Source organism: Azolla caroliniana, unplaced genomic scaffold (assembly GCF_043228905.1).
Source record: "Azolla caroliniana isolate FFs.n. ecotype wild unplaced genomic scaffold, voAzoCaro1.0.p SCAF_15, whole genome shotgun sequence".
Classification (NCBI taxonomy): domain Eukaryota; kingdom Viridiplantae; phylum Streptophyta; class Polypodiopsida; order Salviniales; family Salviniaceae; genus Azolla; species Azolla caroliniana.
This window is the reverse complement of record NW_028230450.1, coordinates 15,709,856-15,724,948: the sequence shown is the minus strand read 5'-3', so window position 1 is coordinate 15,724,948 and position 15,093 is coordinate 15,709,856. Positions and strand designations below refer to the sequence as shown.

General features: G+C 35.9%; 1 protein-coding gene across 1 annotated transcript in view; it reads left to right on the top strand.

Moving 5' to 3' along the window:
* The first annotated feature begins 605 nt into the window (after positions 1 to 605).
* The window catches only part of LOC147854803 (MICOS complex subunit), a 33,116-nt gene continuing 18,628 nt past the window's right edge, over positions 606 to 15,093 (top strand). The window contains exon 1 of the mRNA XM_087331030.1: positions 606 to 619. The gene's annotated coding sequence lies outside the window, so the exon portion shown is untranslated. The remainder of the gene's footprint in view (positions 620 to 15,093) is intronic.

Below are 15,093 nucleotides of genomic sequence, written 5' to 3'. Positions count from 1 at the left end.
CAATTCAAGGCCAAGAGGACGAGAAGGCAGCAAAAGTCGACGCCAACACGAAGGAATCGGCGAATTGACAAGCGCCGAAGTCACAGTAGCGAGGGAGCCGATTTGGGCCTGTTCAACAGACAGGCCGATCAAGGTGGTCGAGGTGCGAAGAAACAGAAGGGTCACGGCAAACGGGACCAGACCGGACGAGGAGCGCGAGCGAGGCGGAGTGACGCCAGAAGGAGACGGGTGGAAGGACCGGCTGCCATGGAGACTGACACTACGATCTAACCTCAAGTTGAGCTTGAGGGGGAGTGTTGAGTGGCAAGCTCAACTGGACCCGAATCGGCTGAATAAGCCTAAGCCGGATCGACATTCGAAAGGATGAGCCGGGTCGGTGAGCCGGTTAGCTGGATCCATCAGTAATCAGAAGCTTAGTAGCAGCCTAGACTACTAGGTAGTTAATGTCTCATAGTTAGTGTTAGACGCTTGTGTGAGCATTGAAGTACACCGTACTTCTGTCAGTCCGTATGGACTTTGGACTTGTATAAAAGTGTTCACTGAACACATACAATGTACAGATTGAGTATTATTTTTTAATTGAATTACTGTGTGCTCTCTCTCTCTCTCTGTCTCTCCCGTGTACTGTGTATATTCAAGCTCTCCATTAAACCTGCGTTTCTGTTTTTCGGTTTTCTATTGCTTCCGCACGCTATTCTTTTACAAGATGGGATACAACACACTTGCTTTATGATGCATCACTAGATTCCTCTATAAATGAGGCCTTTTTGCAACACAATGTATCATGACATGGAAAAAATGTGTAGGTTCATGGTTTACACATTATACTACACATGTTGCACCCTAACTACAAAATCATATTCTTTGCCGAATGGGGAGATCTTACACATCAATACATGTTAGAGCCCATCTCATTGTTTGTCATCCGAACCACTATTTCCATGCAACTTAGGTCCCATGCATTGTGATGTGAGATAGGGCGTTGGGGCACAAGTGATGAAAGCGGTCGACTATGCATACTTTGCCCTAAACAGGTTCGAGAGTCTGAGTATCACTCTTTGATACAATGCATTGGCTTTGATCATATTTGACCATGCTTTCCACACATCTTCGACCACGGCAAATCTTCGCATGAATTTCTCTAACAACCACAATGTGCACTCTCAATTGCAATCTTCATTGGTAAAGTTCTTGAACATTGAGAGCCACTACTCACTTTCACATGTATTATGTGAAATGATTTTTTTTGGTATCATAGCCTGTCATATTTGACCTTGGAAGACGATAATAGAATATCTCTCTCTCTCTCTCTCTCTCTCTCTCTCTCTCTCTTCAAGAAGAGATTCAAGAATGTAAAAGAGCTTCTTTTGAAACAAATGAGCGCCTTAACAAGATTGAGTTAAAGGAAGCATTAAAAGAAGAAAAATTGGACACGATGAGGCGGGATGTAAGTGAGATGAAAAATGTATGTACAAAGAAGTCATGGGCCGATGTATGTGGTGGGGATGTGCTATCAAACTCATCTAATATGCATGTGATGCATCAAGAGAAGAATATCGAAAACATAGATGTCCGAGAATTGAAAGAACGTGAACGACGATCAAAGAACATTGTCATCCGTGGGATTAAAGAAGAGAGTATTGAAACACCCGCATCCCTTGGAAAGGCCATTGGTGAATTTTTTAGCATGCATTATGGGATGTCAGATGTGAATGTATATGGGGCACACCGAGTTGGGAAACATGGTGTTAGTCGCTCCGGAGAAAGGCCTATTGTATGCACAATGACAGATGATACAAAGCGGCGGATCATACTCGAAAATAGTTGGGTATACCTCAAAGGTACACAATGCTTTGTGAGTGAAGATCGTACTATCTCACAACAAAATGCTCGTCGTAAAGCATATGAAGAAAGATTGAAAAACAAGGTTAAGGATGTGCCTAAAGATGGAAATGTAGGCAAATAGGGACACGTGATCTATGAGACTAACCCACGCCTTTTACGACTATGCTTTTGGAATTGCAATGGATACCCATGGAATGCGGGATTTGGCATAGAGGAGTTCACCGATGACTCGGATATCACACTTCTTGTTGAGACATGGGAGCATGATACTCAAAGGATTCAAGGTTTAGGAAACTATAATGTACACTCTTTGATATGGAAGAAAAATCCAAGACAAAGAAGAGGACAAGGAGGGGTGGCATGTTTGATTAAGAAGGAAATAGAGAAATATGTGTCAATCATAAAAAATGATGAAAATAAATGCTACATATGGCTCAAAATAGAAACACCTAATGATTTGCCCACTTTTGTAGTTGGATGTTACATCCCTCATCAAGATTCTAACTTTTATGCTTGTTTGGATAAAGATCAACCGTTTGCCAATCTAGAAGATGATATTGCTTATTTCAAATCCAAAGGGGAAGTTATTGTCTTTGGTGACATGAATGCTCGTACAAGAAGTTTCCAACTTGATTCACAAGAATCTTTCATGCCACATATCTCAAGGATGCAAGAGGATATGCAAATGTATAACCGCTCTTCTAGCGATGAAAAAGATCCGGACCAATTTGGGAAGTTACTCCTACAAATGTGCAATAGTACCGGATTGCTTATTGCAAATGGTATTTCCTTATGGCCCAACACTAATGGTTTTACATGTAGAAAACACAATGGAAATAGTGTGATTGACTATGTGCTACTTTCCGAATGTATTTTGGATCGTATACATAAATTCTCACTTGGTCAATGGACACCGGAATCCGATCATAGGCCTTTATGTATCAATCTCAAATGTATGCATAGGTTTGATTGTGAGAAGGCTATTGAAGATAATAAACAACCGCACTTGAGCATGAACCTTAAGCGAGCACCCATGTATTCCAAGATGGTTGAGGATATGTTACAAATGACAAAGATACAACATGGTGCCACACTAGAATGCAAATGGGAAGCTTTCAAGAAAGTCATTCTCTCATGTACAAACAAATGTTTTTCGACCAATCGCACATCTTGGAAATGCACCAAGAAACTTAGGAAAAAATGGTTTGATAAAGAATGTCATGAAGCTCGAAAGTGCCTTATGGTTTTGGATGTAGTTAAGGATAAAGAGAATTACCAAAAGCATTTGCATGAGTATAAAAGGCTTATTCAAAGAAAGAGAAGAATATGGGAAGTTACTCAACAACTTATCCAAACGCAAGAGAAAGCACATGCATGTGCTAAATTTTGGGGAAATCTAAAGGAAAAACGTGTTGAGAGTTATGGTGACTTAACTCTTCATGACTTGTCTATGCATTGTAAGAATTTATATGAGTTATCTCTTGCCGGAAAGATGATGTGTTATGGTTCTCTTTCACATATGCCTCCCTTCTTTACAATTGAAGATATATGCATAGGACTTAAGAAATTGGCCTCTCGAAAGGCAAGCGATCTTCAATGTATAAAGGCTGAAATGCTCAAATGGACGGGAAAGGAAGCACATATATGGATAAGCGATATGTTTAATGATGCATTGCAACATGGTATGCCGTACGATTGGACTACAAATTGGATCAAACCTTTACATAAAGGTGGAGATATAAATAATGTAAACAACTATCGAACCATCATGGTTGGCTCATTAATGGCAAAACTATTTGGATGTATAATGGAATCAAAGATAAGTGTATGGGCTGAAAAAAGTGGTAAGAGAGCTTATGGACAAGCTGGCTTTCGGAAACACCATAGCACCATTGATCACCTTATCACCCTTCGAGTATTAACGGAGGAAAGTCGCCTTAGAGGTAAAGGTTTATATTGTTGCTTTGTAGACTTCAAGAAAGCTTTTGATATGGTACCTCGTGAGCATCTTTGGAGGCGAATGGAAGAACTTGAGGTGCCAAGTGAATATATGCTTGCAATTTCCCGAATTTATGAGAAGGTTATATGTTGTGTGCGCATGAGAGATAAACTTTCAGATTTTTTCAAAAGCACTATTGGTGTTAAGCAAGGATGCCCACTCTCACCAACACTATTTGGTCTATGCATTGATGAATTGGAAGAAATGGTTACCAAGTTTGCAAAGGAAGAATGTGTTGAAGAAATTGCCATTGGGAATGTTGTGATTATGCTTTTGTTATATGCAGATGATGTAGTGCTTTTTGCAAATACTTTAGGAGATGCACAAAAGCTTATGAAGGCATTGGAAAAATTTTGCATGCATACTAAATTAAGTGTCAATAGCTCTAAAACAAAGATTATGCTTGTGAAGAGCCAAAAAAGAGATAAACCATGCATTATGTACAACAATGAGCCACTTGAATGTGTGGAAAGCTTCAAATATCTTGGCCTTGAAGTTCCTTCAAATCATAGATGGAATGAATGTGCTACACACCGCTTAGAGGCGGGCAAGCGAGCATTATGCATTTGAGAACACATGCAATCTTGGAGATATTAAGTGTTGGGTCCTCAAGAAATATCTTTTCGACACTTTGGTGACACCGGTTCTTCTCTATGGGGTGGAAGTATGGGGCGGTAGCATCCCTAAATCTATGTGGAAAGAGTTTGAAAATGTCCAAAAGCATTTTCTTACCAAGTTTCTACAAGTTAAGAAACAAACGCCCTACACCCTCCTCCTCCTTGAGACGGGATCGCTTCCCATTGAGATCATGGCCATGGAAAGGGTTGTTGAATACATGCTTAAGGTTCAAAAAAGTCCCTCACATCGACTTCCTAGAATTGCGTGGGAAGCAAGCAAAAAGATCCAAAAGACGCATAAAAGCAAAATTTTGTGTTCCGGTTGGATGCAAGATATAGAAAAATGGTTTGGTAGATGGGATGTGGGACACTTGCTTCATGATGCATCATTAGATTCCTCTGTAAATGAGGCATTTTTGCAACGCCCAATGTATCATGACATGGGACAAATGTGGAGGCTCACGCTTCACACATTATACTACACATGTTGCACCTAACTACAAAACCATATTCTTCGCGGAACGGGGAAATCGTACACATCCATACATGTTAGAGCCCATACCGTTATCTTCCATTCGAACCATTGCTTCCATGCGACTTAGCTCACATGCATTGCGATGTGAAATAGGGCGTTGGGGTACAAGTGATGAGAGTGGTCGGCTATGCGCACTTTGCCCTAAACAAGTTCGCGAGTCTGAGTATCACACTTTGATACAATGCTCTGCCTTTGATCATATTCGACCATGCTTTACACATCTCTTCGATCGAGCCCAATCTTTGCATGAATTCCTCTCACAACCACAATGTGCACTCTCGATTGCAACATTCATTGGTAAAGTTCTTGAACATCGAGAGTCACTACTCACTTTCACACATATCACGTGAAATGTAATATTTTTGGTCTCATAGGTCATATTTGACCTCCGAAGACGATAATATAATCTATCTATCTATCTATCTATCTATCTCTCTCTTCTTGTAATGTATGTTATTAAAACAAGATGACAATACAACCCTCTCTTTTTTTTCCAAAAAAAGATACTATCTTAGTATTAAGAAACCGCCCTAAGGCTATACATACAAGATGTACCAAAGAGCCCCTTTTTTCTAAATTCTAACCACCAGCTTAAATAAATACTCTAGTGTAGAGTAGGACCACTCCACCTTATCAGAAATCCTTATAAAATATGCCTCTGTCCCAAATGGCGTGAAATTCTAATCACTTGAGCTTCGCCTATTGCATATTACCTTTTATACTATCCAAAGAACCTTTTAGATTATGCACAATCTTTGTCCAAATTCCAGAAATGATTTGGCCAGGTCTTTCAATCACATTTGAAATACCTTCAAACATCGAGCCTTCCAAATATACCAAATTGTAATACTACTTACCAATTCCCATATTTGAGGTTTATTATCCTATTTTTGGGTTCGAATGTATCAATGTTTTTTGCATCAAACCATGTCTCATAACAATAGCATTTGCAACCTCCTCTTGTTCATATACCAACACCGAGACATTTGAAACAGGTAATATGTCGCATTTTGAGAACTGCCCATCAAAAAATGACACTAATTAGGGTGATTCACAAAAAGGGGTGCCACATGCGTAAAGGATTTTTAAAATGACACAAATTAGGGTGATTCACAAAAAGGGGTGCCGCATGCGTAAAGGATTTTAAAAAATGACCCAAAAAAATATTGATTTCTAGCATGTACGAAAATTTAGGTGTTCAAAAAAATGCCTAAATAATGGACATGCAAAACTTACAAATGAATGCCCACAATGACTAACACCAATATTTATAGAATTTCATGAATCCAAATCTTGATGTACAATACAATATTTACAATTAACGTATCAGGACAATCGTTTTCAAAGTTTATGCCATCATCTTCATACCCATTAGATGAACTAGTAAGAGTTTATGAGGTCTCATCCTCATCATCAATGGCAACTAATGCATTGTCTTCATCCATTTGCAATCCAACCTCATCGAGGTTATGAGTCATGCTTCTTGTTTGTCTTTTGTTGTGTCTGAAGCCACATTCAAGATCCTCTTTTAGTATCTTCATTGTGGTCTATCGTAGATAACTTGTTTTGGTCAAAGATAAGTCAATCACTAGTATATAAACATTATCCAATGTAAGAGTAGATGTGCTTGATACATTCTTTCTTCTTCACTTTTTGGTTATGATATTTAATTATGTACTTTCTATTTACGATATTTGATTATGTGAGAGAAACCTTCTACTAAAATCACTAGAATCTAAAAAATGTCGTAAATATGTTTTTTCGTTTTTCATAGATTCTCATAGTAAGCCTTTGATGTCAAACAGAAATCACATTCATTCCATCTAATATGCTGCACTATGTCGAATTTAACTCTATACATCTAGAATTAGATGTAGTGCATCAAATTCCTTTTGTAAGGCTTGGAATTTTTTTTAAATACTCTTGCATTTTCAACTGAGACATAATGCATTGCATCAAATTCTAGCTATATAGACTAAAATATGATACATGGCATTGGATTTCAGTTGAAAATCCACTTTCAAAATATCTTTAAAAAATAAATAAAAATTGCATCAGATTTCCGTTGAAAGTCCACTTTTTCTTATTTGTTTCCAAATTTTCTTATTTTTCGTATTTTTTTTTATTTTCCTTATTTTTTCCATAAATAAATAAATAAATATTGAAAAATGGATTTTCAATGGAAATCCAATGCAATGCATTGGATTTCAGTTGAAGGTCCACTTTTTCTTTTTCTTTTCCAAATTTTTGTATTTCTTGAATTTTGTTTGTATTTTTTTGAATTTGTTTTATTTTTCCCATAAATAAATAAATAAAAATTGAAAAAATGGATTTTCAATGGAAATCCGATCCATTGCATCGGATTTCGGTTGAAAGTCAACTTTTTCTTATTTTTTTCCGAATTTTATTTATTTTTATTATTTTCTTTTGTATTTTTTTAAAATTTTTTTAATTTCCCATAAATAAAGAAAATAAAATTGAAAAAATGGATTTTCAATGGAAATCCCATGCACTCCATCAGATTTTAGTTGAAAGTCCACTTTTTCTTATTTGTTTCCAAATTTTCTTATTTTTTGAGTTTTTTTGTATTTTTGTATTTTTCCCATAAATAAATAAATAAAAATTGAAAAAATAGAGTTTCAATGGAAATCTAATGTAGTGCATCTGATTTCCATTGAAAGTCCACTTTTTCTGATTTGTTTCCAAATTTTCTTATTCTTTGAGTTTTTTTGTATTTTTGTATTTTTCCCATAAATAAATAAATAAAAATTGAAAAAATGGATTTTCAATGGAAATCTGATGCAGTGCATCGGATTTCCATTGAAGTCCACTTTTTCTGATTTGTTTCCAAATTTTCTTATTTTTTGAGTTTTTTTGTATTTTTCTCATAAATAAATAAATAAAAATTGAAAAAATGGATTTTCAATGGAAATCTGATGCAGTGCATTGGATTTTCAATGGAAATCTGATGCAGTGCATTGGATTTCCATTGAAGGTCCACTTTTTCTGATTTGTTTCTAATTTTTCTTATTTTTTGAGTTTTTTTTGTATTTTTGTATTTTTCCCATAAATAAATAAATAAAAATCGAAAAAATGGATTTTCAACGGAAATCCGATGCACTACATCGGATTTCCATTGAAAGTCCACTTTTTCTTATTTTTTGAGTTTTTTTTGTATCTGTTTTGAATTTGTTTCTATTTTTCCCATAAATAAATAAATAAAAATTGAAAAAATGAATTTTCAACAAAAATCCGATGCACTACATGGGATTTCAGTTGAGAATCCACTTTTTCTTTCTTTTTCTCAAATTTTCTTATTTTTTTATTTTTTCCATAAAAAAATGTTTAAAAGAAAAAAATCATGGATTTTGGCCATTTAAAATGATGTATTTTCAACAGAAATCCGATTTCCATTGAAAGTCTAAGATTTTTCTTTTATTTTTTTCATTTATCATGGATTTTCAACTGAAATCCAATGCAGTGCATTAGATTTCCGTTGAAAATGTAAAAATAATTTATTTCATTGTTTTATGAAAAAACTAAAAGAAATTTAGATTTTCAATTGAAATTCGATGCAATGAATAAGATTTTAGTTGGAAATCCATGTTTTAAAATATTTTTATTTATTTGTCGAAAAAAGGAAAAACAATTGAAAAGAAAAATGATTGTTAGCTAAAATCTGATGCACCGCATTGATGTCTAGCTGTATAGACTACAATCTGATGAAGTGCATCGGATTTCAGTTGAAAAGCAAGCCATTTATTATTATTTTTTGTATGGAAAAAAATATAATAAATAAATAACATTGAAAAAAGAAAAAAGAAAATGGATTTTCGACTTTAATCCAATGCATTGCATTGGATTCTAGCTGTATAGACCAAAATACATGTAGTGCATCGTATTTTAGCTGAAAATCCATTTTTTATTATTTTATGGAAATTTTTTTAAAAATTACAAAATAAAAAAAGAATCTTGGATTTTCAACTGGAATCTAGTGCATTGCATTGGATTCCAGTTGAAAATCCACGATTTATTATTTTTTCAAATTTTCAATGGGTTTTAGATTTGTTTTCCGACACAGGTATATAAAACTTGTCACATCAATTTAGGGTAATGTTATATTCTTCAATTTGATGTTACATGTGCACTTTCATTCTATAGTTGTCATGTATTACTACAACATGCGCCTTAAAGATGTTCAGGAACTCTGTTGCATTAGATAAGGACCCTAAGCAGGTTATTTTCATCAAAATAAGGATCCAAGGTATCGGGGACTGTCCTAATCAAGACCAAGAAGTTGGGGCAAAGCATATCAATGAAACTAAGATGTTCCAGATGACTTCTAGAGAACCTATGGAACCTATAGATGAAGAAGTAGGGGATCTTGTTGAATTAGAAGACGTGTCAGAGTTTGAACATACTAACGATTCAACTTAGCATAACGACAAAGCCAATGAGGACAATCCTGATGAAAGAGCTAATCTTGAAGAGACGACTTTACCAGACTTATTATTCGATTGAATGGATATGGCTTATTGTAAAATTTGAACAATATGAATTGTTAAATTTTGACATAATATATAAGTTGAGCTTATTTATAATTTTCGTGTAACACTCATTGAACTTAGAGATTAAGTATAATTTGTATGTGTACATGTTGTCTAAAGTCTCCTTTATCGTTTGGGGTATATGGGAGATAAAATTATACTCTATCATTTACTCGTATGATTGGAATGTTATTGTAGACTAGTTTATTTATACATTGACGGTGTCATGTATGATGTATCACGTGTTGAAATGGAAATTTTCTCTTGACATAGTAGTATCTCTTAATTGCAAGGTTCACAATTTGCTTTAAGATATATTATATATAAACATACACACATAATTAGAAGAAGTCACTTATTCAGTGGGGTATGCGTTTTAGAATATGCACAAGGACTCGTGTTACTATTATACATGCGTTGACGAATATAACCCTGTCTAAGATTTGGACAAAAACATGGTAGATATTTGAATATACGTCAGATGATTTTGTTGACATGATATTAGTTAGTTCTATTTTTCACTATGTTTTCATAAACCACATATGCATGCGTCATGCCGTTTTGAAATTTTGCTTAAATAAGCCATTTTTTAACATCTCACTAAGATATGAAAAAGAGAATGAGACATATTACCTATTTCAAATGACTCAGTGTTTACCATTGGTTTATCTTGTATCACTGCCCATAATACCGCATTCCATGTATACACAGCTTGAGGATACATTGATATTAGCAATATTATGATTTTGGTATGGGTAAAGCATTAACACCGTAAATGAAAACCCACTTAAAAGATGACAAAAACTATATTGTTATTGATGCCCAAATTTGTGATACAACCACCCAAATGGCTTTAGCAACCAAGCATATAATGAAACTATGTCTGGCATATTCATCAACCACTATACAAAAAAAAACATGTCCCATTCGAAATATGTCTTTGTTTCAAAGCCATCACCAAAGGCAACCCATCGACCATCGCATGTTAAAGAAACACCTTTGCACGAAATGGAAGATGAGATTGCCATCCTACATAAAAAAATTGACGGCACCACTTTACATGTCGAGTAATGTGTCATGTATTCAAAACCTTATTTGCTAACCAAGCTCTACCTTCAACCAACTTATGATTTCATCATTAGTGTGCACCACAAATATCGATTTTTTCGCACCAAATGACCAATCTTTCCATGCCCAAATCTCTCTCTCTCTCTCTCTCTCTCTCTCTCTCTATATATATATATATATATATATATATATATATGGTGAAAACACACAATTGTATTAATAAATGTGTGTAAAAAACACTACTTACAATGGGTGTGGCCATGAAGTATGGTCACCCACTAACTAAAGAAAATTGCCACATTAGTACTCCCTTCAACTTTAGTAGATATGCTTTCACTCCATGTCTACCATCGAATACAAAAGCGTTGTGCATATTCCAATTATGACGCAATCCCCAATATCTCAAAAATAGAAAAACAATCTTCATCTCTGACTTTGGGTCCACCTGTGTAAATTCTGCAAACACCTACTGTCTAGGTGTCAAATAACACTGTGATAAAACTTGCCAAATTTGAGAAATGTAACTCCAAATTTGAGAAGCAATCAGACATTGTATAAATCGATGAGTATTATCTTCCATTTGAATAGTGCAAAAGAAGCAATTATCCATTGCTAGTCCACAACGTTTTAGAGCTAATCCCAAAGGCAATCCTCCAATCAAAACTCTCCAAATGAAGACCTTTGCTACAAGTGGCAATTTAGAATGTCAACTACGTTGCAAGATTTGCCACCACCCACGATCAGATTTGTGCAATCTCCATTCTTCGTCAGCCTTAGATTAGATGATAACCATCTAAGAGACTCAACAAAGCAATGATACAAAAGATTAGTAGTCACTTGTAACAATGATGTTTGATCCTTTAAACACCAATCAATCCACAGTTGTTCTCCTGTTTGTAGAGGTAAGGGACCTTGCATCAATGGAATATTTCGTAGTTGTTGCCAAATAAACCCATAATTAGGTGGAATGCGTAATAATTGTTGGGCTTCAACAAACTCCAAAATTCTTTGAGATGGAGCCTCAACTATATCTCCCACCTCTTTGACCCCCAAACGAAACAAACGATTAAATTGAGAGCGTAATCTCTCCTTTCCTGGCCAACATAATAACCGAGAAGACACAAGTAACTCTTTTAGCAAAGAATTACAATGCTCTCTACTAGATGATGGTTTCCATACACATAATAAGAGTGCTTCTTGCCATGAGGTAACCAAGTGTTGAACACATGTAGAGCTCGGAATCCTAAGTGAAATACATCCATTTAGTAATTGCCACCATGAAGCCTTAATTGTTGTCCTCCCATGTGTTAAACCCTTGTTCTCAATGAAATATTGAACAATAGATATCCATGGTTGTGAGATTGAACACATGTCTTGTAATAATGAAAATCTACGAGCCATCATATGCTTAGATAAATTCAATATTTTAGCTCCCCCCAAGTGCTTAGGAGTTGCTAGATGATTCCATGCAACCCAAGTGATTCCCATCTTATCCCTTTTCTTCCACAATAAATATCGAAGAGGTTGCAAAATAGAATGCAAAGCCTTCTTTATACACAACAACAATGGCAAGTAATATAATATCATCGGTTCCATAATACATTGTACAACCTTCAAACGTACGTGAAATGGCCAAGAATGTGATTTCCATTACATGAGCTTATCCCTCAATTTACTAGACATTCATTCAATCAATTGACCAATTGTAACATTCATTCCTAATGGATAGCCCAAGTGTTGAAAAATAGAGCCTTTCTTCACCACGGATCCTTGTCATCCTAAACATTCAAATCCCTTTCAATACATGATATGAGACTAGACTTCCTCCAATTAATATGTAATCCGGAAGCCAATGTAAATTGGTTCCATACAAGCATCCCCTTCTCAAGATTCCCTCGTGAGGCTTGTAGAAACATGAAAGAATCATCAGCCAAAGCTTGTGCAACTAGTTGCCCTCCAGACGGAATGTGTAGACCCACAATATCACCATTTGTTGCAAGCCTTGATAGCATCACTAACAAGGGATGAGTAACAATAGCAAACAACAACGGGCTAAAAGGGCATCCTTGACGAACGGATCTTGTAAGGGCAATATCTGATGTAACTCCTCCATTAAGCATGACTCGAGACACCACATCTTGTCCTAATAAAAATATGAGGCGAGACATACGAGGTCCAAAGCCCATTGTATACATTAACCCAAAAACAAAGGACCAATTAACATGATCATAAGCTTTCTCCAAATCTAATTGCACCATAATCAAATCTTGATGAGTGTTTCGAGCATAATCCATGGCCATTTGAACATTCAACGCATTATGCAATATATTCCTCCCTGCAATAAAACCATATTGGACGGGATGTATCAACTTTGGCAAATACTTTTGTAATCTATTTGCCAAGACCTTTGTAAATATCTTATACAACCCCCCCATCAAAGAAATAGGTCTCCATTGATGAAATGACTCTGGAGATGCCACCTTTGGAACTAATTTAATTAGACCAACCTTCCAAGCTCGAGGCATATGACCAGAATCCCAAGAATGTTGAAACATCAAAGTTAAGGGCCCCTTTAAAATGTGTGAATATCGCTTAAAAACTTCATTTGTCAAGTCATCCCAACCAGGGCTCTTACCACTAGGAAGATGCCTTAAAACTGTGTCCACCTCATCCTCAGTGAAATCCGCATCCAATTCAGGACTAATGAGGTCATGCACAATACATCCAACCACATCATAAAACTCATGACGTGCTCTACTCACCTCATTTGCCATTATCAATTGTGGGCCAATCAACTCCTTAAAGTAATGAACACATATGTCAATTATTTTAGTAGGATCCACTATCCATTCATCACCTTGCTTCACATGTACCACATTAGATTGAGTATAAGTAGGATGTAACACTTGGAAAAACAAATGGGATTGACATTGATTATCTATGAGCCCATCCCTCAATTGTCGCATCTTCGCATAACGATAACTTTGGCATTGCAACTGAGAAATAATAACATGCAATTGACTTTTGATATCCAAAAGCTCCTCATCTAAAGGTGCACGTATCAATAATGCATTACACCTAGAGAGAACTTGTGAGAATTTTAGAAGAAGACCTCTTCTTCATTGAGCATTAGTTACTCCATACATACGATGAACAATCTTAATATTTCATAATGTGGTATCCCATGCTTTAACTCCTTTAAGATTCACTTCTTGTGAAAAATTTACCAAAATTTGCTCCATGAGAGAACCAAAGTGAGGTTGAAGCAAAAGAGAAGAGTTAAAGCGTAATGGAGGCTTTCCAAGTAAGGATTTATACATGTCAATTGCATGACCACAAATCTCCAAACAAATAGGAAAGTGATCTGAAGTTTCTATATCTTGTAAAACTGCCATACGAAGTGATGTCGGTAAAAAAGAATCATTGTGCATCACATACATTCTATCTAATCGACTCCATGTTTTTCTATGTTGAGCAAATTGGAAAGTAAAACCTGGATCATTCCCATGCAACCATGTCCAAACATCCAACTTCAAAACCTCCATAGCCAATGAATCCCAAGCAAGTTGCTCAGGATCATCCATGATTGAATGTTCAGACGTAGATTGAGATGCATCAACACACATGTTAAAATCACCCATAAGTAATCCTGGACGGCCCACACATAGGGTTTGACGAAGTGAGCCCCATAATGCAATACGTTGAGTGGCTTGGTTAGGGGCATAAATCCCAACCACCCACACAACCTCGCCAAAAAAAGTGATTTCTAGAACCAAAAACCGACATAAGGATCATTATGCACCACTTGAGGAAAATACTTACCCCGCACGATTAATACCACACATGAATAATGATTATTAAGATGTCCTGCATAGAATGATGAATATCCACACAAATGAACTGTGGATCCTACTAACTCATGACACTTATGCTCAACTGCACATAATATATCCCATTCTTTACTTAATAAAGTTTGCCATAATATATACTTCTTATGAGGAGAACATGCCCTTCTCACATTCCATGTTACCACTTTCATTCAGTCAACAATGTTATGGGTGCATTTGCTCCTTTAGAGCAACCGATGTCATGAAACTAGTCAAAGCATGTTCCAATGCTGCATATGGATTTTCATGCACCACATCCTTAGAGTTGTCTATTGAACTCTTCTGTTTAGGTTCTCCCGCTTGACGAAAACCTCGAGAATTCGATGAATTTACAACCTTTCCCAATGAATCAAATTGAAGGTGAAGGGGTAATCCCTTATCCCTAAATTGTCTTGGCCAAGCAACTTTTCGAGGACCCTCCCTAGTTCCTGAATTACTTTTCCAAGTAGTCTCACGAATAGTGGGCAAACTATTATGTTGCATATTCATTGATTTGCCCTTTGACTTGCCCTTAACCTAATGCCAATGCTTTTCAACAACAACATCATTACTAGTTCTATCCAACAGTTTCCCCCCCTTATCTATAACCACCAAA